Source organism: Chelonoidis abingdonii, chromosome 6 (genome assembly GCF_003597395.2).
Source record: "Chelonoidis abingdonii isolate Lonesome George chromosome 6, CheloAbing_2.0, whole genome shotgun sequence".
In the NCBI taxonomy this organism is placed as follows: domain Eukaryota; kingdom Metazoa; phylum Chordata; order Testudines; family Testudinidae; genus Chelonoidis; species Chelonoidis abingdonii.
In genome coordinates this window covers 99,250,184-99,272,853 of record NC_133774.1, presented here as the reverse complement: position 1 = coordinate 99,272,853, position 22,670 = coordinate 99,250,184, and the positions used below count along the sequence as shown (strand labels likewise).

Sequence of the window (22,670 nt, the reverse complement as noted above, 5' to 3'; positions counted from 1 at the left end):
ACACAGAGGTCTCACAAATGATTAAATCTGGGGGGAGGGGGGGAAAAGGGCATTTCAGGCATATTACCTATTCTTTCCAGACTAATTTTTCACTTGGTAAGGTGAAGGAGCATTTTTTACATAAAACAATGTTCACAAATATCTATTTGAATTACAAATCTCCTTCAGATTGACTATGACTGTGACCATTATTTGTCTTTTGCAAAAAAATGTGCACGAACAGGTTTATTTGCATGTATATTTGGAGAACGGCTGTTTTTCAAATAAATGCCCACATATGCACAAGGCTATTCATGCATGAACAAAGTATTATGACTCATTTTTCATTATTTCTTATTCATTAATCACCAGCCCTCCGGGCAAGGTTGTCTCTCTTTTGTGTTTGTACAACTCCCAGCACAGTGGAGCCCCTATTCTGACTGAGAACTTCGGGCACTATGAGAATATAGATATTTCCAAATGAAAATTTGTTATTCTCCTTTTTAAAAATTGTCACACACCCATGAAGCACATGTTTTAAGTGAACAATTACACACTATAAATCAACAGTGAAATGCTGAAATGATCAGATGTATACAGCTCACAGGCTAAAATTTATTCACATACATATTTGGTGAATACTTACAAATAAAAAAAATTTAAATCACAGTCAGTTCACAAACAGCAAAAGTGACTAAGTATGGCCGATACTTTGGGCCAAAAGCTCACTTGGTGTAAATCAGCATAGCTCTGTTGAAGCCTATGGAGCTACACTGCTTTACACCAACTGAAAATCTGGTCCTTTATTCACAATGAACAATTTAACCAGCCCTGTTTGTATTAAGACTTTTCTATGTCTGATGGTTCACAGGTTTGTTCTTGTACCAGCGCGAGGTAGGCCATAGCTGACCCGCACAGCTGGGTCACACTGAAATGTACTGGGGCTTTGTGCCGGCTCAGTGGTGTAGCTCTGCTTTGTAGGATCAGGATTATTCTTAGGAAAGGTCTTCATTGAGCATCAGCTAATTTGATAAAGAGAAAAGACCACAAATATGTAAAGTAGGCTATAGAATTTGACCACATTGTTCATTAAAATATATCAGCAAAAGTACTGATCCATCACTGTGTTTAATTTTACGTGTCCTTGAATTTCTTGAGAATGGTGTAAGTTGGTGATTTTCAGCTACACTGATTTAAGCATCTTTATGTTGGTGAAACTGTACCTAAGTGGGATGTGTATGTGTGTATTGGAGTGAGGGAGGTTGTACCATTTAAATTATGCCAATACACGGAAGTGATACTTGTGTGTAGTCAAGCCCAAGGTGTTTATTTTGTGAAAAGCACATAAGTGGTCAAGCAACAAAAATAAATAGTCTTGCACTCAGTAAGTAATCACTTGTAATCATTAAGTCCATGCTATCAGAGTGGTTGCTTATTACAGTGTTTCCTGCCATGACAATGCTCTCACGTTAATCAGCTAAAAAGTGAGATGAGAAGCAATAAGCAGAAAGATTGAAAAGAAAAACAGAATTGAAGTGGGAGATGGACATGTGATGCTGGTAGACCACATGCCAGCTCTTGCCAAGGTTGTAGGTGTCAGCTGAGCACTGACAAATTCTTAGCTGGAAAGCAGACCAGCTCAGCTGTATGTTAGTATTGTTCAAGATAGGTGTTAGATTTCTAAAAAATGTGTTTAGTCTTTAAAATCTATAAAATGCTTGTAGATTGCTGCATGCATTAATCTTATATAATATAATCCCAACTATACATATAAAATGATGGGATCTAAATTAGCTGTTACCACTCAAGAAGGAGATCTTGGAGTCATTGTGGATAGTTCTCTGAAAACATCCACTCAATGTGCAGCGGCAGTCAAAAAAGCATACAGAAAGTTTGGAATCATTAAGAAAGGAATAGATAAGACAGAAAATATCATGTTACCTCTATATAAATCTATGGTATGCCCACATCTTGAATACTGTATGCAGATGTGGTCGCCCCATCTCAAAAAAGATACATTGGAATTGGAAAAGGTTCAGAAAAGGGGCAACAAAAAACATTAGGGGTATGGAACAGCTGCCATATGAGGAGAAATTAATAAGACTGGGACTTTTGCACCTTGGGAAAGAGACGACTAAGGGGTATATGATAGAGGTCATAAAATCATGACTGGTGTGGAGAAAGTAAATAAGGAAGTGTTATTTACTCCTTCTCATAACACAAGAACTAGCAGCCACCAAATGAAATTAATAGGCAGCAGGTTTAAAACAAACAAAAGGAAGTATTGTTTCACACAATGCATAGTCAGCCTTTGGAACTCCATGCCAGAGGATGTTGTGAAGGCCAAGACTATAATAGGGTTCAAAAAAGAACTCGATAAATTCATGGAGGGTAGGTCTGTCAATGGCTATTAGCTGGGATGGGCAGGGATGGTATCCCTAGCCGCTGTTGCCAGAAGCTGGGAATGGGCAACAGAGGATGCATCACTTGATGATTTCCTGTTCTGTTCATTCCCTGAGGGGCACCTGGTATTGGCCACTGTCGGAAGGATACTGGGCTAGATGGACTTTGGTCTGACCCAGTATGGCGGTTCTTATGTTCTTAATCTTACTTGTAATGTCTGTATCCTGCAACTATAAGATAGTATGTAAATTTTGCTTTATAACAGTAAAAATACCTGCTCTGAACTTGTGAACCCAGGCAGGAGGAGTGGTTCCCCTGCCCACCAAGAATCATTATCAAAACTAAATGAGCCATTGTGGAACATCATGATACAAAGACTGAGTTAGTGGCCCTCTCTAGCGGGTTGGTTACCTGCTCCTGCCCTGAGGGGTTTAAAAAGCAGTCTGGAAGGGCTTGAAAGCTGCAGCTCTAAAAGCTGGTCTGATTGGGGAAGCAGCAGCAGCTGGACCACGCCCTAATCAGGCCACAGCTGACCAGTATAAAAAGGCCAGGGAAGCCAATAGCAGGTAGTCTTCCTCTGTATGGAGAGGGAGATGGGCCTGGCTGCAGAGAGCTAGAAGCAGGGTACTGGACTGGAGTAGGGCTGGGGAAAGGCAGAGGAGCTGGGGAAGCTCCAGCCTGGAAAGCCCCAGGCTGCAGCCTAGCATAAGGCCAACCGGTACTGGGGGTTGCAGAGGGCAGCCCAGGGGTAGGCAAAGGCAGCCAGTCCAAACCCCTTTGCCTATGATAAGTGGCTGATACAGCAGTCTGCCCCAGTGAACGGGGGCTAGATGGAGACTGGGCATAGCCAAAACTGAGGCAAAGTGGGGATAGTGAGTGGGAGGGTTCCCCAGGGAGGGGAGACCCAGATTGGTGGGGTACTGCGAAGGGGCAGCACCCCAGCTAAAGGGGTACCAGGGTCCAGGGAGGGACACAGGGCCAAAGGACGGGTGGATCACCGGCCTGCAGAGAGCACTCCTGGCTGTATAAAAAGCTAATTCCCAGATGTCACCAGCAGGAGGCGCTGGAGGGGTGAGTCTGCACATCTACACCCAGAGAGGTGCTACGTGCAAGAAGGCTCATTCCATCAGCATGAATGCTGGAAGAAGGAAATAAAGATTGCTGACATGAACATTTTTCATCCTTGTCGTTTGGATTGTCACAGGGCTGAAGGTAGGAAACAAAAGCAGAAATCTCAAGACTCAACCTGAGTGAGCCCTGAAAGACATTCAGTACTGACAGATTACTGCAACTCTGTCACCTTTTGGAACCAGAAGCTGTAACTCATTTGTGTATATATGTTTGACTGCTTTAACCTGTAAATAACTCTCTCATTTCTTTTTCCTAGTTAATAAATCCTTTGTTAGTTTACTATAAGATTGAATACAAACATGGTCTTTGGTGTGAGATCTGAGGTACAAATTGACCCATGGTAAGTTGCTTGGTCCTTTGAACTGGAAGTAACCTGAATCTCTGGTGTGTGGCAACCAGCTATCACTTAGTCCAGTTTGCCATGGTGGCAAGATCGACTGGAATGCTCAAGGGGATTGTCTAAGACTCCATGACAAGACTGTTATCGTGCTTCAGGAATTCACGTTTGTTATTGCGTTGGTGAAATATAATGATAGAACACACCATTTTGGAGCATTTGTCCTGGTTATGGACAGTCTACCCGGAGGTTAGCATTCACGGAATGAATCGCTCCAGACTGCATGAGAGGAGGAAGAAAGGGAAAGCAAAAGAAAAATGACAACAAGAGAATATACACAAATATACCTCCCCTTCAATTTATTCTAGTTTCCACATTTCCACATATTTCCCTGAGGAAAAGTGATCCTGAAAGGAGGAATAAAGGTGAGTAACGGGACTTCTGATTTATCATGTCCCTGAGAGAAGAGGCACCACTACATTTCTTTTCCAATTCAAGCATTATGGCTATGGACAGAATATAAGTAGACTTCTAGAGCTATGTAATGAGTTCTCCACAGACCTTCTCAAAGCAATTATTGACATCCTGTAATCTGACTTATGGCTTCTCCCTCAAGGTCTAGAGCTGTCTCAAATCTCATTGACAGCGGAAGCTGAGGGTTCTCAGCCCTTTTCTTAAATAAGGCCTAATATATGAAGTGAAACAGAAAGAAGAAATGTGTGGTAATTCAGTCTGGACAAATTGAAATCTTGTAAATTATCTCTGTCTTGGTCTTAGCAATTTGGAAGACCAAAACTACCACAGTAGTTTTGCACACAGCATACCTCATACCAAATCAGGAAGGCCTGATTTTCAGAAGTGCAGAGCATCACAGCTCTTGTTGGAGCAGTAAGTGCTTAGCGCATCTGAAAATCAGGCCTATAATAACGAAGTCCACTGCAATTAGCAGCCTGTTTGCTCTTTTGCTTCCTTTGGAACTTTGAATAGTGGGAATAATATACAGAAATATTGCACAAATAATACAAACTAGTAAATAGTATGTTGATTTTTGAATGGCAGCGATTTGGATGCCAGTTTCACATGTTCTTTCATAATAAAATATTACTGAAATGAATTGAACACTTGCAAAATTGGTTTAACTTCTGCTGTGTATATATATTAAAATGCTAGTAATATGGTAATGCTGAGCACAGCACAGAGGTGAGATTGCTGACCACCCCAAGATTCAAGGCTGCCTAAAATGACTATTGCACTTAACAGCACTCCTCTATAACCCCTGCACTTGCAATTTCTCATTTGTATTTCTCCACTTCATTCAAGTGTTACTGTCATGAACAGTTGGCTTCATTTTATCCATAGACTGCTGAATTGTTGCAGAACAGGTATTCTGCCATATCAGATATTGCTATTTATATCTATGGAGGCTTTGGCATTGGAAAGTTTCTACTTAAAGTAGTGAGAAAAATGTCTATAAAAATGGCATCATAAGCTCAAAACATATTCTCTCTTGGTGATTTCTCTTTTCTTCTAACATCCAGTTCTGGCAGCAAAACCTGGGATCTGCAAATCTAGGTGTGTTCCTTTAGCTTGTTAAGGAATCACCATTAATAAGAGAGTGCAGTTTCAATAGTCCTTTTTCTGACTTTGCCCTCATTTGTGCAAGACATGTAAGCACATGCATAACTTTACTCATGTGAGTTGCCCTGTTGAGTTCAGTATATTCTTTGTGCTATGCCTTCAACATGATATATTTAAATCTTTAAAGTGCCATCACAGTGGGTCACAAAGAATATATTTCTAGATTTGGGATACTTTTTTTTTTTTTTTTTAACCCTAGTAAGGGGTCTGTTCTGTCATGCCTATGCATGCTAAAGGCCCTATAATTATAATGGAAGGGGTGTGTGTGTGTGCATAGACTTGAGTCACAGAACTCACCCTTAAGCTGACACACTAGTAACTCTAGTAAGTTACTTTGACTAATATCAAATTCCCGTGCTACAATAAACCATGAAATGCAGACTTTTCAAGCAAAGTTGAACACCAAATATTAAAAACAAAACAACAAAATCAAATGCAGCCGTAACACAGAGATTATTTAAGGATATTTTTTAAGATTAGTTTGCTGCTAAATCTTTCTAAATGAGTATATGCCCTCTGCTGACACATACTTGTATTACTAGGAGTGAATAGATTGTTCAGACATGCAGTCTTGTAAGTGCACAGTACTAGTATATATTCAGTTTAGTTCAATTAAAAAAAATCTGTCAGACTCACCTATGTATGTAATATGAATGTCTCTTTTGCACGTGGTAAATTGATGTGTGGTTATTTGTCTAGGCAATCAGAAAAATATTGCAAATGGTATTACTTGTATTTATATACATACACACACACACACACACACACAGAGCACACTTTTGTGGTTTGAATAGGTACTTGCTGAACATTTCATTCATTCTTTCGCTAACTTTAGTTTTCCTTTCTTGCCTTTTCTTTTTCTCCACAGAACAGACACAGCACAAGCAATAACTGTGTGAATTTCCCATATCCAGGGGTGGCTCCAGGCACTGGCACGCCAAGCACGTACCTGGGGCGGCAAGCCACAAGGGGTTCTCTGCTGGTCGCCGCGAGGGCGGCAGGCAGGTTGCCTTCGGCGGCATGTCTGTGGAGGGTCCGCTGGTCCCGCGGCTTCGGCGAACCTCCTGCAGGCATGCCGCCGAATCCGCGGACCAGGGACCTCCTGCAGGCAAGCCGCCGAAGGCAGCCTGCCTGCCGTGCTTGGGGCAGCAGAATACCTAGACCCTCCCCCCGCCCATATCCTCCCAATTTGCTTCAAGCCCTCAGATACCACAGTGAGGACTGTGATGTAAGAACCTGAACAGAGAGAACCATGACCGGGAGAGACTCTCAGTCCTTGACCTTTCTGCTGAGACTGTGAAACAGGGTACCAATTGTGACAGTAATTGTTATGAAGTAGACCTGAGAGAACCACTCTTTTTTTTACAGGTAACCAAACAGCCATCTGATGACAAGTTCTCTCTAGTGCTAATAAAACTTAGGAGTTGATTTCAACCCACTTTAAACACTAATGAACTAGTTGATCACTCCTATCAACCAGCACACTAGATGAACAGGTGGCCTTCCCTCCAAGCTATCCAATCCCATTAAGCAATATTTTAATGTCTATATTTCTTTGTGTTATAAAACGTTTGCATGACGTAGACATACTGTGAGTTAAAGGGATGCTATAGGCAGTGTTCTTGTAGTCATGTTCGTCCCAGGATAATAGAGAGACAAGGTGGGTGAGGTAATATCTTTATTGGACCAACTTCTCTTGGTGAGACAGACAAGCTTCAGAGCTTACACAGAGCTCTTCTCTTGTACAGGAATGCTGTCAATTTAAAAACAAATCAAACTTTGATAGAGCAGCCTTTAAATGAAATTCCAGACATACTAGTTAAAGTGCAGCTTTAAAAAGTTTTATAAAAGGTTCTCTGCTTCCCTGCTGATTTTGTTAGGAGTCTTTTCAGCAAGGGAGAGTGGATGGTCTCAAGACCACAACACCATTATTAAAAAAAAACTGTGTGAGGACTCAAAAAACATGCGGTTTGTTTTTAATGTACATTCACTATGTGACCTCTGCTATTGATCCTTGGGAATTGAGAGAAAAACACTGGTCCAACTTGAATAATATGCTGTCCCTGAAAAGAGGGTAGGTAGAATAAAGAGCGAGTTAGAAGGGATAGGAGAAGCCTTCTATCTTTAATGCATTTGGAGGATTGGAGGCTGCCTTCCTGAGCTATTGAGGGCATATACCCACCTTTCCCCAATACGGCTAGAGCAGCCTCAGGCTACTATCATATCCATTGTTGCTCCTGAGTTTCTTGTTATCATTTACTCCCTGTCAGAGAGAGAGGAGGTGCTTCCAGTTGTAGCCCTTGTAATGGCTATCCAGGCCCTTGTTACCTCCAGGCTTTAATCGACTGGTACTTTAATCTGCTTTACTTTGGGCTACCACTGAAAACCACTCAGAAACCCTAGCTTATGCAGAAAGCAGCTACCTGCCTCCTAACCAATGTGAACATGTAATTCTTGTGCTCGTATCTCTGCACTGACTTCCTGTTCATTTTCAGGTGTAATTCACATCATCGGTGATGGTTTTTAAAGTAGGCTGGAAATCCTACAACCAAGCTGAGGATAAAATCTTCAGGTGGAATCCTGGACCTATCAAAGTCAGTAGCTAAACTTCCATTGACTTCAATGGGGGCAGGGTTTTAATCCACTATGTTCTTCATGCAAGGAAAGACCCAAGCATCTAACTATGGGATTCAGAGGCATTTGGGGCTTTTGGAACTAGATGGGAATGCCTCTCCTCTTCTTCCTCCCCCTTTTTGGTTCAGAGATGACTTTAAATTTGAAGGAAGCCTGAGGCCTTGGCTACACTTGCAAGTTGCAGCGCTGGTGAGGTGTCCACACTTACAAAGCTCAGCCAGCGCTGCAACTCCCTGTCTGCAGCGCTGGCTGTACTCCTGGTCTGCTACGGGTGTAGCGAATCCAGCGCTGGTGATGCAGCGCTGGTCATCAGGTGTGGACACTCACCAGCGCTGTAATTGGCCTCCAGGGTATTAGGAGGTATCCCAGCATACCTTTTCAGCCTCTCTGGTTCATCGCTTCGCACTTCACTGCCTGGGCTCAGGTGACCGCCCTTTAAATGCCCAGGATTTTAAAAATCCCTTCTGTTGCTCAGCGAGGCGTGGAGTGCAATCAATCAATCAATCAGTGCAATGCCTCCACACCCCAAACGAGCCAGCTGGAGCACTGCCGACTGCAGGATCTCATCAGTGTTTGGAGTGAGGAAGCTGCGCAGCACAGCTGCGCTCCAGCCGTGAAATATGAATTACAGCCAGATATCAAAGTCAATGCAATACAGGGGCTATGACGCGACGCGGTGCATGGCGGGTAAGGTAAGGAGTGCGGAGTGCACTGAAAGCACGTGAGGAAACACCGCTCAGGTGCTGCCCACGACTGCTGTTACAAGGACTGGATGCAAACTTGGATGTAACCCACTGCCAATCAGGATCACGACGGACAGTCAGAGCTGGAGAGGAGGGGGAGGGTGTAGAGGAACCGAGAGGGAGGCTTGAGGTTTTGGAGACTCCAGGAGTCATGGCAGCCAGGAGCTATTTTCCAGCCAGGAAGAAGCTAGCCAGTCGCAGCCGCTGGGACTGGTAGTGAGGAACCGCAGAGGAGCCTGTTCCCAGTTAGAAGCTTTTAAGAAGGATGGAAATGTTTTGGAGCAGGGGGCTATGGCTGCCTGCAAGCATGCCTAGATGTGGAATAGCCCATTGATTCCCCGTAGCTGCTCTTTGCTTTCCCCAAGTCAACAGAACACTCATGGCTTCCAGCGTGAGCAATTCCCACCCCGCTTCCGGTGAGCCGCCGGGCAGCCCCCCCTCCCTGTGCGGCGCGGTGGGGAAACTCACTTCTTCTTGCAGCTGCCGGCCTCTCTGTGCTATGCTCGAATGTGTAATTATGCTACAATATATCTTAAAACAATGCATGCTGCATTTACAGTTTTTATCTCTCTGTGTTTTTTTTAAATGACCTGAATCACTGCTTCCATGCGCCAGACTTCTGAAAGACTGCAAAACTTAAGGAAATAAACAAGGAAGAGTAGAGAGAGTGGTGAAAGCAGTTATAATCTGTTCCACAGATAATGAAAAGTGCAAGCTGGGGGATAAGGAAAGCATGCCAAAGGAACAGGCTGCCAAGCATAAGGAGAAGGCTGCCAAAGAAGGAAGACTACAAGAGAAGCACAAATGCGGCTGCTAAGCATAGGGAAAGCCACACAGACCTCATGCAGTAATGCAGACATGCAGGCAGAGCAACTACATGCCTTCCGGCTGTGCAAATTCAGAGCCCGCCAGGCATGAACCGGAGATCCTTCGTCACGAAGTTTCACCCTTCCCTCAAAACATATGAGGAGATGACAGCACGCGTTATAATCGCTAGGATGCGCTTCACCCACGTCTAGCTTCCATAGAGACTTCTCCATCCCCTTTACACAGCCAAAAGCAGCACTCCACAGTCCCATTCTGCACCGGCTCAGCTGTAGTTGAACAGTCCTGCTCCTTCAAGCTCCCTGTGTACGGTTTCAATGAGCCAAGGCAGAACGGGTAAGCCGGGTCCCAAGGATCACAGGGCATTCGACGTCCCCCACTGGTGATCTCTGGTCGGGAAAAAAGTCCCTGCTCAGCTTCTGAACATGACACTGTGCGAAAGATGCAGCAGCAGCACTTTCCACGGCCATCCAGTGTAAATGTCAGTGAAACGTCCACAGGTCGATCCACAAGCGCCTGAGAACATAGAGAAATACCCCTATCTGATAAAGTACTCGAGCCAGGTGGGTGGTGCAGAAAGGATATGCGCTCCCATCATTGCCCTCCACAGTTAGGAAACCCTTGTGTGCAAGCCACCAGAATTCCTGCACATTCCCCAGAGCATGGGTCTTCTTAGCGATGCGATTAATGCCCGGCAAAACTGCATCACCAGCTATTCAACAGCGACTTTCCACTCCAAAACGGGTTTGCAGACCGATCGAGCTGTCTGGATTGCCAGCTTCCAGACGCCAATAGCCACCTGCTTCTCCAGGGACAGGGCAAAGCTCTCCAGTCTCGTGTCCTGCATGCAGGGTTGGGGCGACTGCAGGCACACAGTCCCATGAAAGGGCTTGTCTATCCTAAAGTTCGCAGGCCACTGCTCGTCATCCAGACTTGCATGACGAGGACCACATCAGTGCTTGTTGCCCGAGCCAAAGGCAGCGTTCCACGGTGCTGAGCACGTCCGTTACTGCCACAAGCAATACTGTCAGCGCGTCAGGCCTGAATCAATTTCATCAATCTGAGCTCTACTCACTGTCACTTTTGGAGCAGAAGGATAGCTCACTGTCAGACGTGAGTGCTGCACATTCAGCAGCAAAAGTCCTCAGCGCTCGGGCTCATTTCCTACTGAATCCGCGGCACTGCACAATGGCACCAAACGGCCAAAAGGAGTGATTGCACATGGTCGTTGAAAACAGGAGCTGTAATACCCGCACCCTTCCGTCCCCTTCCCAAAACCATGCCCAAATATGGCAGGGAGTCTGTGGGATAGCTGCCTACAAGCACACTCACAACAGCGCTGCAAATGCTGCAAGTGTGGACACACTGCAGCGCTGGCCCTACACAGCTGTATGACCACAGCTGTAACTACCAGCGCTGCAAAAATGTAAGTATAGCCATGGCCTGAGTTCCTCATTCTCTATGCCAACAACTCCTGACCACAACAAGACCTGCTATAATGTCCAGCAGAGAGAGGGAAGCATTAAGCATATAAGGGGGGATTTGTGGGGGTCTGGTGGAGTGGGTTGGTTGGTTGTTTTTTATAGATGTTAGAAATGAATAAATAGCACACTTGCACACATTTCCTCATGTGTAGTAGAATGTCAACAACTTGAAATAAAGTCTGGTTTTTGTCTTTAAAAATTATGAGTATTTTTAGATATTGTACCTGCCCTTGAGTTCCCCCTGCCAGTTTGTTTCACAATCACTCTTTCCTGATCACATTTTTTTTCTTTCCCTGTTGGCATATGAAAGCCGGACCAAGGATGACACTGACTGGACGGAAACTTTTGTCAAATAAATAAACAAAGTGGGAAACTACTTTTTCCTCCAGTCTCTTTCAGTGAAAGTCAATCTAGGTGGCACGTCTATCCAAGTCAGTTTAAAAATAATTCAAATAGAAGTTTTGGGGGTTTTTTAGTTTCATTTCCTTTTCTCTTACGGAAGAGATTCTTGCACATGAGCTCTCATATCTTTAAGTATGCTTATGCAGACCACAAAAGTCAAGGTGCTAAATAATTTGCATTCATTGTTTGTTTTTCTATAGCACTGAAACTAACATCAGCTAAGGCAGTTAATGTCAAAACAGGATAATGGTACTGATTAAAAACCACTGACACTGGCTAAATGAGATGAGAAAAATAAGATTGACATATTTCCTGCCTAATTGAATAGATATTGTGGGTCAAATATTCCTTTTTCACATAAAAAGACCTGGAAGGGGAGGTCTGACCTAAAAATTCCACTCCCAAACTGTCTAATCTATTAATGAAATTCACCTCTACAAAGAAGAACAACAAGGTCTAACTACACTGGAACTCTATTTTGAGTACTGAAGAGGTGACTAGGTATTGTGCAAGCTCTGTACAGGGGTGAATTTCACCATGTGTACTGTTGATGTGCCTGAAATTGAAGTAAATAATACTTGTGCTTGTAAACACTGAGCTTAACAGTATGTGTTGGCAGAACCATACCCTACAGCAAGGTCTAAGTGATGCACGAACCTTTGTGAGGTCTTTCTGTTCAGTGTCTGGGCATTTCCCCCAGAATCTCTTTGTACATTTGTTGTATTTTTTTGTAGATCTCAACTGTAATATTTTTGTCCCCTAGCCTGGCTTGAGTTACTACCAGATCTCTCATTTCCATAAAGTCTGAGCTCTGTGTATTACTGGAATGAAGAAAATTGCTTTGGTGAATATATGTTATAATATCGGTGTGCTCAGCCTGCATTTTTAATTTAGATATCATTGCTTTGGAGATGTTAGCTGTTTTGAGCTTTAGTTGTCTGAACAATTAAGTTTAGTCTGTTGCTGGTTGCAGCCTGTTTTCTGCTAAGCCCATGAAGTGTTGTGGAGGTAGGATTTAACTATAAAATGTTGGTATCGGTCCAATATGTACATCTGGCTTGCTCAGTAAGTGTACTTCTGCAGCAATAAAACAGTAGAAAGGGGGAGGGAAGTGGAATAAAATAATAAAGTAAAGAGAAGCAATTAATGAGTAGACATAGACTCTGCAGAAAAATAAGCCCATTATCCCCACAACTTCTCACGCTGCTGGAGATCAGCATTCAATGAGTATATGGAAGGAAATCAAACTTGCATTACAGTCTGTAGTGTGTGTCAATCTTTTGTCATGTTCCCAACATTTTTATTAGGTATTTTTCCTGTATTTTATTTTTTGGGGGGGCTATTAATCATCCTATGACTAAATGCTAATGTTTCGAAAGGGCAATAAGGAACTTATGATACATTTTCGGTCAAAGGTTTTGTGCATTCTGAAGCTGTCATGGTTTTATTGTTTCTTTGTATGAAGCATTTGACAAATAGGTGCATGTCTCAACGGAATATCGTCAGTGAAGCTCTCTAGAGAGCTATGAGCTAGTTTACATCATAGCCATTTCAGCTTTCCTGTTTAGGTTGAATGTTTGTAGGCATGGCAGCAAAAGATAAAAACACAGTAAGAATCCTGCAGGATTCTTAGTGTCAGATCTGAGTTTTAATGTAGTTCTTAGACTCCCCAAAGTCTAGGTCTATGGATTTATGACAAGTATAAATTCCTTTGAGTGGGCAGATACGTTGTGGTCATCAGCTCAGTGGGAAGCTTTAATCTTTAATACCTCTTTCTTAATCATTTTGTAATAAACTCAGGGGAACAGGTGGCTGTCCACTTGTACATGCAAAGCTGTTTGCTCATAGTCATCGCAGTCTCTTTTAAATCAGCTGCTGTAGACTGAATGAATACAAATAACTGACACAAGTTAAAAAATCAGAGTATAGATTCAGAGGTCCAAATATTTAAACTTGGATGCCTAAAGTTGTTAAATCCAGGTTTGGGCACTGAAATAAGTGGCATGTTTTTCAGGGGTGCTGAGCACCTGTTCCTTAACTTGAAGCCAATTAAAGTTGTGCACGCTCAGTCTCTCTGAGAATTAGGCCATTTCTACTTAACTGCCTAAAGATGTCTCATTTTAGACAGACAAGCTTGAAAATTTTGAGCAGTGATCTTAAAACCTGTAATCTCAAGTGATAAAGTTTTCTCATTTGTAACCGTTAGCTTACAACAGTCTTTTTTGTATGAGACACTTTAATTCCTGTTTTTGTAGGTCAGAAAACAAGAGGGCAGGATGATATCCTGAGCAGAGCATGTTACAGATAATGCTCTTCCTGTAACAGTGATTACTCTTTATATTCATTCTTTTCCCAAAAGGAAAAGAGTTCAGTTGGCCATTTGTTGGCCATCTATGTTGTCAGAACACTGCAAATTAACTGGAAGAAAATCCTGTCAGTTGTATGCATTTTTATAATTGCTTTGGGTATTCCTGCAGTGAAAATAAACACGGTAAGCTGTAAAGAAGCTTTATTCTACAATATGTAATATAATTAATTGGATTACATTCTAGTTTATTTCCTGTTATATTGGTAATATAGAAGTATTTGGAGAACTAACACCTCAGAATTTACAGGAGTATGGCAACTGAAAGACAAAACAACAGTAAAATGCTTTGTGTTAAGTCATTTTGCATGATGGTTCTTTCGCTTGTATTGATTTTTGGTATTCTATTTTAGACTTGGTTGAAATAGTCCATTAAAGTACTTTCCCTTGAAATGCTCTAGTATCTCAAGGTTGTTGCAATTTACTTACTACATTTTCAAGGATACACAAAACACTGCTACAGATAAGGTTTTTTTTTGTTTTGTTTTGTTTTCTCCTCAGAGAAAGTGAGTTACAAGCTAAATCCAGATTCTAAGCATTTTTGGCAGCTGTTCTTGTTTGCCAGCAATCAAGAAGAATAATTACATCTTTCTGCTTTTTCCAGAGTTGGCTGTTAATGTTTTATAATTAATATACATTTTAATTTGTAAAAATACTTACACTGTACTTCTATCAAATTTATAGTTGCTAACTTAACTTTATAAAAAAAAAAGGCAGATTTATAACAAAACAAAAAAAAGCATTATTGCTTTTTTGTGTGTGTAGAAGAATCAATCTACCTCCACAAAATTGAGACAAAAAGGACACAATGTTATACAAAAGCAGACAGATTTGTTACATAGTTTGGATTGAGGTCAGAAACATGTAACTCTTAGGCTCAATTCTAGTTGCACTGCATGGAACATATGGCAAAATCAATTTCTATTAAGATCAAATAAAAGTGAAAGTTTAGGAACACAGCCTTATTAGATGAAATGTTTATAAGTAAGGATTGTAAACTGGAAAATGTATTTTAAGTAATTATATTAAGTCCATGATGTAAAACACAAACTGTACCATAGATTCTAGATAGTTTGAACTAAAGCCAGGTAAATAATTTTTAGTAAATTATATATCTGCCAAATTTAACCTCATTTTTAGTTTGCGAAATGCCTACAAGCAGCTTGTAACTTTCTTGAGTTCATTATTTACCAAATTTAAACAAATGCTTCAAAGGGTTGTAGATTGTTGCTGAGCATTTCATTGTGACTACAGTATTTCATATTCAAAACTCAAGCTATCTTGGGCAATGGTTACACTAGCACTTTTGTTGGTCAGGGATGTGAAAAAGCCACCCCGCTCCCCACGACCGACATAAGTTTCACTGACAAAAGCACCGGTGTCAACAGCGCTATGTCAGCAGGAGGGGCTTTGCGGCCTACATAGCTACCACTGCTCAATGGGGGTGATTTAATTAGGCTAGCAAAAGAGCTCTCTCTCCCATTGCTATAGAGCAGATACACAGGAAACCTTACAGCAGCACTGCTGTAGTGGTACAGTTGTGCTGCCGTAAGGTCTCTAATATAGACATACTCTTGATTGGACGTATATAATTACATGTTGTTGTTGTTGTTTCTGTTCCCTGACTGGATAAGCATAACCTTTAGTTTCAAGTTTCTGGTGCAAATCCTCACGCTCATTCAAAACTCATTTTCAATTCATATTTTAATATTTACTTCAAATTTACTGCTTCAACAAATATTCTTGCTAGTAAATTGATTTGCTACAATATTTGCAGAAAGCTAACACAAGGGGGTAAACACAACAAAATAAATAATTTTTATTAGAACAAACGTTAAAATATTTTTAAAGCTTTCATCCAACCATAGTCTCCACAACACACATGTATATAATTAAGTAGGACATGTGAAAAGGCTATACATTTTTAAGAGTGCGTGGAAATGGATCACATGTCTGTTGGGAAGAGCATATCTATTTTTGTTCACATTAGGGTAGTTAAACAAGTCAATAAATGTCTAGAGCTGGGCCCTGATTCAATACTAAGATGCCACAATTATGTTAGTTTTACCTTGACAACTTTAAATGATATCGCACAATGCATCTGCATGTTTGTGCCTATAGTGAAGGTGCCCCTTGGCAGAAGAATATAAAGTGAAAAATAACATTTGATTATTTCACGCCCTCCTGTCTCCTCCCCTATCTCCTGCTTTCCATCTATGTCATTTGGTCCTCTGACACCTTGCTCATCTCCATTCCCTCCCCATGTATCTTCTGTATTCCCTCAGCAGCCTTTTTGCAGAGGCTCTGCCTGAAGGGGATGATAGCTTAATAATAATAATAAAAACACAAACAAAACAACTTTTTTGTTTCTTTACACCTGACTTAAGGACTTGGTAATAGTTTGTTCCAAAAGAAACACGGGTCATAGGCCTCTAATCTGGAGATAAAGTTATTGGAGATCCCTAGCTCTGCTTAAGAGATTTTAGACAAATTGTTGAAAATAAGTGCTCCACAGGAACCATCTTAATAACCATGTGCACTTGAAAGGTAGATAGTCAGCTAGAATACTTCCTCTCATTTCACATATCCTATTCACAACTGTTGTAACCACAAAACAAACATAACTTAATATTATACATGTGTTGACTAATATATGTATGCTAGCCGGCATATATATTAAGCTGGTAAAATAAATATATACTGCCATATATTTTCCAAGCATTTAAGTATACATATTAAGTATTAATAGCAGTTATATAGGCCAGATTGGCCTGTATCGTTGTTATAATCCTGTTCACTTATGCTAAGTATTCCATAACAACTTGCATTAGCTGGAGTTAAGTTTTGGCTTAAGTAGATAGGAAAACTGTCAGTATCAGGACATATAATAGTTTCTTCATAGCAACAGAAAGGGAGTTTCCCTCACAAACACATTTATTCTAGTACAGGCCTAGGAGGTGTCTTCATGCCTCTTAGTACCTGGAATGCATGTGCTCAGAACAAAGATAAGGCTACATCATGACCTGGAATGCATGAGTTCGAACAAAAGATAAAGGGGTATATCATGGTACCAGAAACAAACAAGGTAAAAAAGTGGATTGAGTTCAGTTTCAGGTGAAGTATATAGTACCTTTTACTGGTAAACAAGTAGGTTGTAAAAGGATGGTTTTAGGGATGTAAATTGGGGGGCATACATTCATCTTACACAGACTCATAGGTGAGAAGGGACCAACATGATCATCTAGTCTGACCTCCTGCACAAAGCAGGCCACAGAACCCTACCCATCCACTTCTATAAAAACCCCTAACCTATGTCCGAGTTATTGAAGTCTTCAAATTGTGGTTTGAAGACCTCAAGCAGAGAATCCACCAGCAAGTGACCCATGCCTCATGCTGCAGGGGAAGGCGAAAAACCTCCAGAGCGTCAGCCAATCTGCCCTGGAGGAAAATTCCTTCCCGACCCCAAATATGGCGATCAGCTAAACCCTGAGCATGTGGGCAAGGCTCCCCAGCCAGCAGTCAGGAAAGAATTCTCTGCAGTAACTCTGATCCCATCCCATCCAACATCCCATCGCAGACCATTGAGCAGACCTATCTGCGGATAATCCAAGGACAGAAGGTAACATTGCTGCTCTTTGAGACTGGTATCATACAGAACCTTTTCCCTGTACCGTAATAATAAGCCTAACTGACATTGGTTATTTGATCTCTTGAGTATATTTCATTAAGAAAAAAAGAACCGAAGTGTGGTCAAGCAATTAACTATACAATTTAAATCATGCCATACAAAAAAATGTTGCAAGCATTAAGCTTGCAAAATTACATACTTCAAAGTCAGAAAAAGAATTTCTTGATCAGTGACAGGTGAGAAGCTAATTCTTTGCAACCCTTTGGATCAATGCTCTGTTCAATATTGCAATACACGAAAGGCTCACTTTGCTAGACAAGGTGAATTGATCGTTCTGTGATCACTACTGCAATTTGATAATTAGTTGGGGACTCCTGTTGACTCATAAGTCGTATGTGCACTTGTGATGAATAAGAGTTGGGGACTGAAGATGTGTAAAGAGGATGTAGGGTTTTGTTCTATTAAGGATCTGTCTGTCTGTGTTCTTATACCATGTCTTTCTCCAAGTGCTTAATTTAGTGAATTCGCCCAATCTTAACAGTAAAACCTGGACTCAACACCCGCCTGAGTACTTGAGCTCTCTGTTGGAGAAGTCTGCCCAAATGATGGCAGAGTAACTCCATGGCAGGTACTACAGCCTTGACCCTTACATCTGCTGACTGCACCAACTCTGTGGATCCATGCAGCCTCCTAGCTGACCCAGCACTAAGGCATAATTAAGCCCTTCATGACTACTGCTACCCTTGTTGTTTCTTCATTTGCATTATAATAGTATCTAGAGGGGCCACAAAGACAGGAGTACCATTGTGTCATACAAACACATAGTAAGACATAGATACATAGCAGTCCTTGTGCAGAACAGATTACATTGTAAATAGACAAGAAACACAAAGGGTGCGGAAATGGGGAACTGAGTCACAGAGACACTGGTGTTTTTCAAACACACTTAGCATTTGCTTAGCTCCACTACCACAGAAATCAACAGTAAAATTCTCATTGACTTTTAAATGCTCTTGAAAATCCATGTCACCAAAGATGACTGCAAAGTACAGGAGGTAAAATGTACTATTTCCTTTTTCTTATTTCTGGATGTCTTAAAGTCTAATAATATTCCATTACTCTCTCTTCTAAAAAGACAGCAGTTTTTAAAGTTAAAATTCAAAATGCATTCAAAATTACAACAAGGAGGAATTTTACTTTTGATGTGTGATTGTTATGTTCTTTGGGGGGGTTTTACATTATATTTTAAGTGTGCATTTGTCTTTCATCTTAACAAATGACTTGTAATACGAATGATACCTTTTATACAAATACAGTTAAAAAGAACAAACTCTTTTAAAATAATCTCGTAAAATCTGGAACTAAGGCAACTAGACTTAACAGGTGTAGGGACGTGAATAATAATACAAGTGCTCTTTAAAGTTTTTGAAATCTCTTTTCTGTAAAATATCTGGTATAAGCAAGGCATGTGAAGGTATTATATAGTATAAAGTTTTTACTGGCATTTTTAATAATGGCCACATAATTTGTGGCTTTTGGGAGCATGCTTGCCATCACAAAGAGGTCTTAATACAATTAGTATGACAGACCATCACATATACTCTATTGTTTGCGAGGACCCCGGTCCTCCACACTGTTAAGTTTGATGTGACTTCTAACATAATTTAAAAAGAGAATTAAATGTTAAACTTGGGTTTCTTGTGAAAGACAGGAATTTGAGACTGTGTATTTTCAACATTGTCTAGTTCATTTGGCTTTCAAAATTTTATTTTTGATTAATAGCCAGGGGCATAATATTAAAGTGGGTCTGGACGATAAACCAGAACTATGTATTGCAGAACAGTTAATAACAATAGTGTGTTTGTATATATTTTACTGTGACTTATAAGCCCGACAATGCCCACTGGCACAGGGCTCACTTTTCGTAACTACAACTGTTATCAGACCTGACACATTCCTCCTTTTGCACTATGATTGCTTATCTATTATTCTTATTAGATAGTCTCGACACCGTGGCAAACTCCACTACACATAACACAACTGCTGTCATAATAGTTATCCAAAAAGTATCTTGTAATGTATTGCATGAAAACTGGTGACACTCAGATAACTAATATTTTAGTGTGTTACATAGGGTTAGCATGTAAAAAGTTACATAGGTGTGCTAGAACTACGTTACTAAAATATGTTTAGACCAAGCAATCCAAGTAGAACTGATAAACAATTTGTCCTAGATAAAGGAATGCTGTTTTGTCTGTTTCCCTGTGTCTCCAGTATAAATTGAGCAAGGTGATGCCAGAGACAGTGGAAGTTATATTTACATCTGAGTCAACAGGAAAAGCAATTGAGAGAAGGGCGAAGACTGGAAAATAGCATGGAGTCAACTTCCTGGAGCACAAGCAGCACAGGAGAAAAGCTTTTATCTGGGGATACACTCCAAAAGAATACATTTCAGAGGTTTACTGGACTGTAAGAAGAAGGGGAGAGAAACCCTTAGTTATCCATCACTTAGTGGACAAAAGGAATTAGGATTCTTTGATTCTGTGAACAGTGGATCTTTCTACCCAAAGGGCTAGAGATACACACCGCTTGATGGAAGTTAAAAAGCTGCTTAGGCAAAGATTGTAGCCGGCTAATGGAACACTTTAGTCACTAGAAAGTGTGTTGTGTTGTTTTGTTTGTAATAATTCCTGACTTTTTTTTTTTCTTGCTTAGTATGGCTTAAATTCATGTATCAGAGAAGTAGCCATGTTAGTCTGGATCTGTAGAAAGCAGAGTCCTGTGGCACCTTATAGACTAACAGACATATTGGAGCATAAGCTTTCGTGGGTGAATAGTCTGCCATGCGTGTGACGAAGTGGGTATTCACCCATGAAAGCTTATGCTCCAGTACGTCTGTTAGTCTATAAGATGTCACAGGACTCTTTGTCGCTTAAATTCATGTTATTAATAAATTTATGCTTAGTTATACTATAGATCATCTCAGTGCTATTATAATAAAGTGAGATGTGCATCCTCAGTTGAGCCAACAGGCTGGTGTGGCAGTGGACTTGCTTATTTTCTGTGAGTGTCCAATGAGAGGGACTGGACATTTCAGAGAGATGCCTCTAGGTAACTTGGAACTGGGTGCATTGAACATTACCTGCAAGGCAAGGTTTAGACTGAGTCTCAAGGAGTTTGGTGGTGAGGTAGACAGAGTGAGTGGTAGGGAATTGCCACAGTTTAAGCTCCAGCAAAGTTGTCTTTGCTGAGGCAGGAAGGCAACACAGTGATTTACGGTTTTGAGTTCCCTGAGGAAAGCGTCACAAGATTACAGGTACAGGAATTTAGGCTACTGGATTCAATGAGCTTTAGGTTTGAGCCAATATGGCAATTCTAGTCTCGGACAGCGATCAGCATCAGATGCTTCAAAGGAAGATGCAAGAAACCCACCCATGTAGATGTGGGATATAATCTGGACCTTCAGTGAAAATCTCATTCTGATCCTTACTATTTAAAATTAGTTTTAATCCTGAATTGTGAGGCTTCACAAATGTTACTTTTTAGCTTCAAACTGCTGAATAAACATTAGTTATGGTATTCCCATTTCATCCCTTCCTTCTGACAAACATAGGCCCTTATCCTGCAAACACTGACACATAGCATGCATCACTTTAAACACGTATGTCCATGTTTGCAGATTAAGAGCTACAGGACCTGCAAAGAGCTACTTGTGCACATATTCTTACTCCCACAGGCAGGGACACCAGAAGAAGGGGACAGATGGGGTGAAATTCCCCACTCCTGACACATTTGGTTAAAATTTTGTCATCCAGCTGGTAGTGCTGCTGTGGCCTGAAAGGCAGCTTTGTGCCAAGCTGGTGGGTCTTCTCCTCCTGCCCAGAGAGAATGGCAGTAGAAGAACTTGGCTTGCTACTGCTGCCAGCTGGTGAAGGGTGGCGCTGCCTATCAGGGGCTTCCCACATGCTGCCAGGGAGGATGCTGAGGAGCTGGCTGGAGTGGTGCTGGTTCTGGAGAGGGGGTAATTGGTGGCCTGGGGAATGGTAACAGACATTTTTTTTTAACTGTGTAGTCTGTGCAAGTCTCCCCACACCCCAGGAGTCTGAATTCCACTGCTGTCTCCTAGGAATGGCAGAGGCAGCACGGGGTAAGGCTGGCTGTCCCAGATGTTTGACTGCAGCGAAGGGTGCAGCCTGGCTGTCAAGTGGCACTAGCAAGGAGCAAAGCAGATGGTGCAGAAAAGTACCAGCAGTAATCAATTTTGTGGCTCAGGAATTGGGATAAGATTTGGTAAGGCCCATCCTCTGCCTGCCTTAACTCACCCAACTCCAGCCTCCAAACCCTCCCCTTCTACTCCCTAGGGTGTCTCAATTGCCCTCTCCGACCCTGATCCTATTTAGTAAATTTTGGAAAACATTCAGTAATTTTTTTAGATTTCACCCTCCCTGCTGCTTATGAACTGAAGTGGCTCTCTGCCACATGTAGTCCCATTGAAATTGAAGCACTTTGCAAGTATTTTGGGTATTTTAACTGAATTATGGATCTCTTAATTTGCCATATACCTGTATATAAAAGTAAACAGTTCTTTGCATTACTGGAAACTTTGCTTTAGGGATGGATGGGAAATGCTATGCATTAAAGAGATATGAGCATTGGTAGGACATCTCATTTAAAGAGGTAGTGCCTCCTGCTCACTGAAAGCAGGAAGCATATCCATCTGGCCAAGTTCCTTTTTACCGATTTTTGTAAAAATTGAATTTAGTGAGTCTAATTTCTCAAAGGAGAAGAAAAGCTTAAGTCCTAAATATTTAATAGAGCTCAGGGAGTACTGATATTAAATTCCATGAGCTTACTTTTTATAGTGGAAGCTCAGTGGGAATATTTCAGATTTATCATTGTTTACAGGAGACCACAGGGAGGAAAAAGAACAGGAGTACTTGTGGCACCTTAAAGACTAACAAATTTATTTGAGCATAAGCTTTTGTGGGCTAAAACCCACTTCATTGGATGCACAGAATGGAACACACAGAAGATATTTATACATACAGAGAACATGAAAATGTGGGAGTAGCCATACCAACTGTAAGACGCCAATCAATTG

General features: G+C 41.3%; 1 long non-coding RNA gene across 1 annotated transcript in view; it reads right to left on the bottom strand.

The window, feature by feature from the left end:
- Positions 1-574: 574 nt before the first annotated feature.
- The window catches only part of LOC142046997 (uncharacterized), a 25,883-nt gene continuing 3,787 nt past the window's right edge, over positions 575-22,670 (bottom strand). Inside the window, exon 3 of the long non-coding RNA XR_012656143.1 lies at positions 575-1,001. This is a non-coding gene — a long non-coding RNA (uncharacterized LOC142046997). The remainder of the gene's footprint in view (positions 1,002-22,670) is intronic.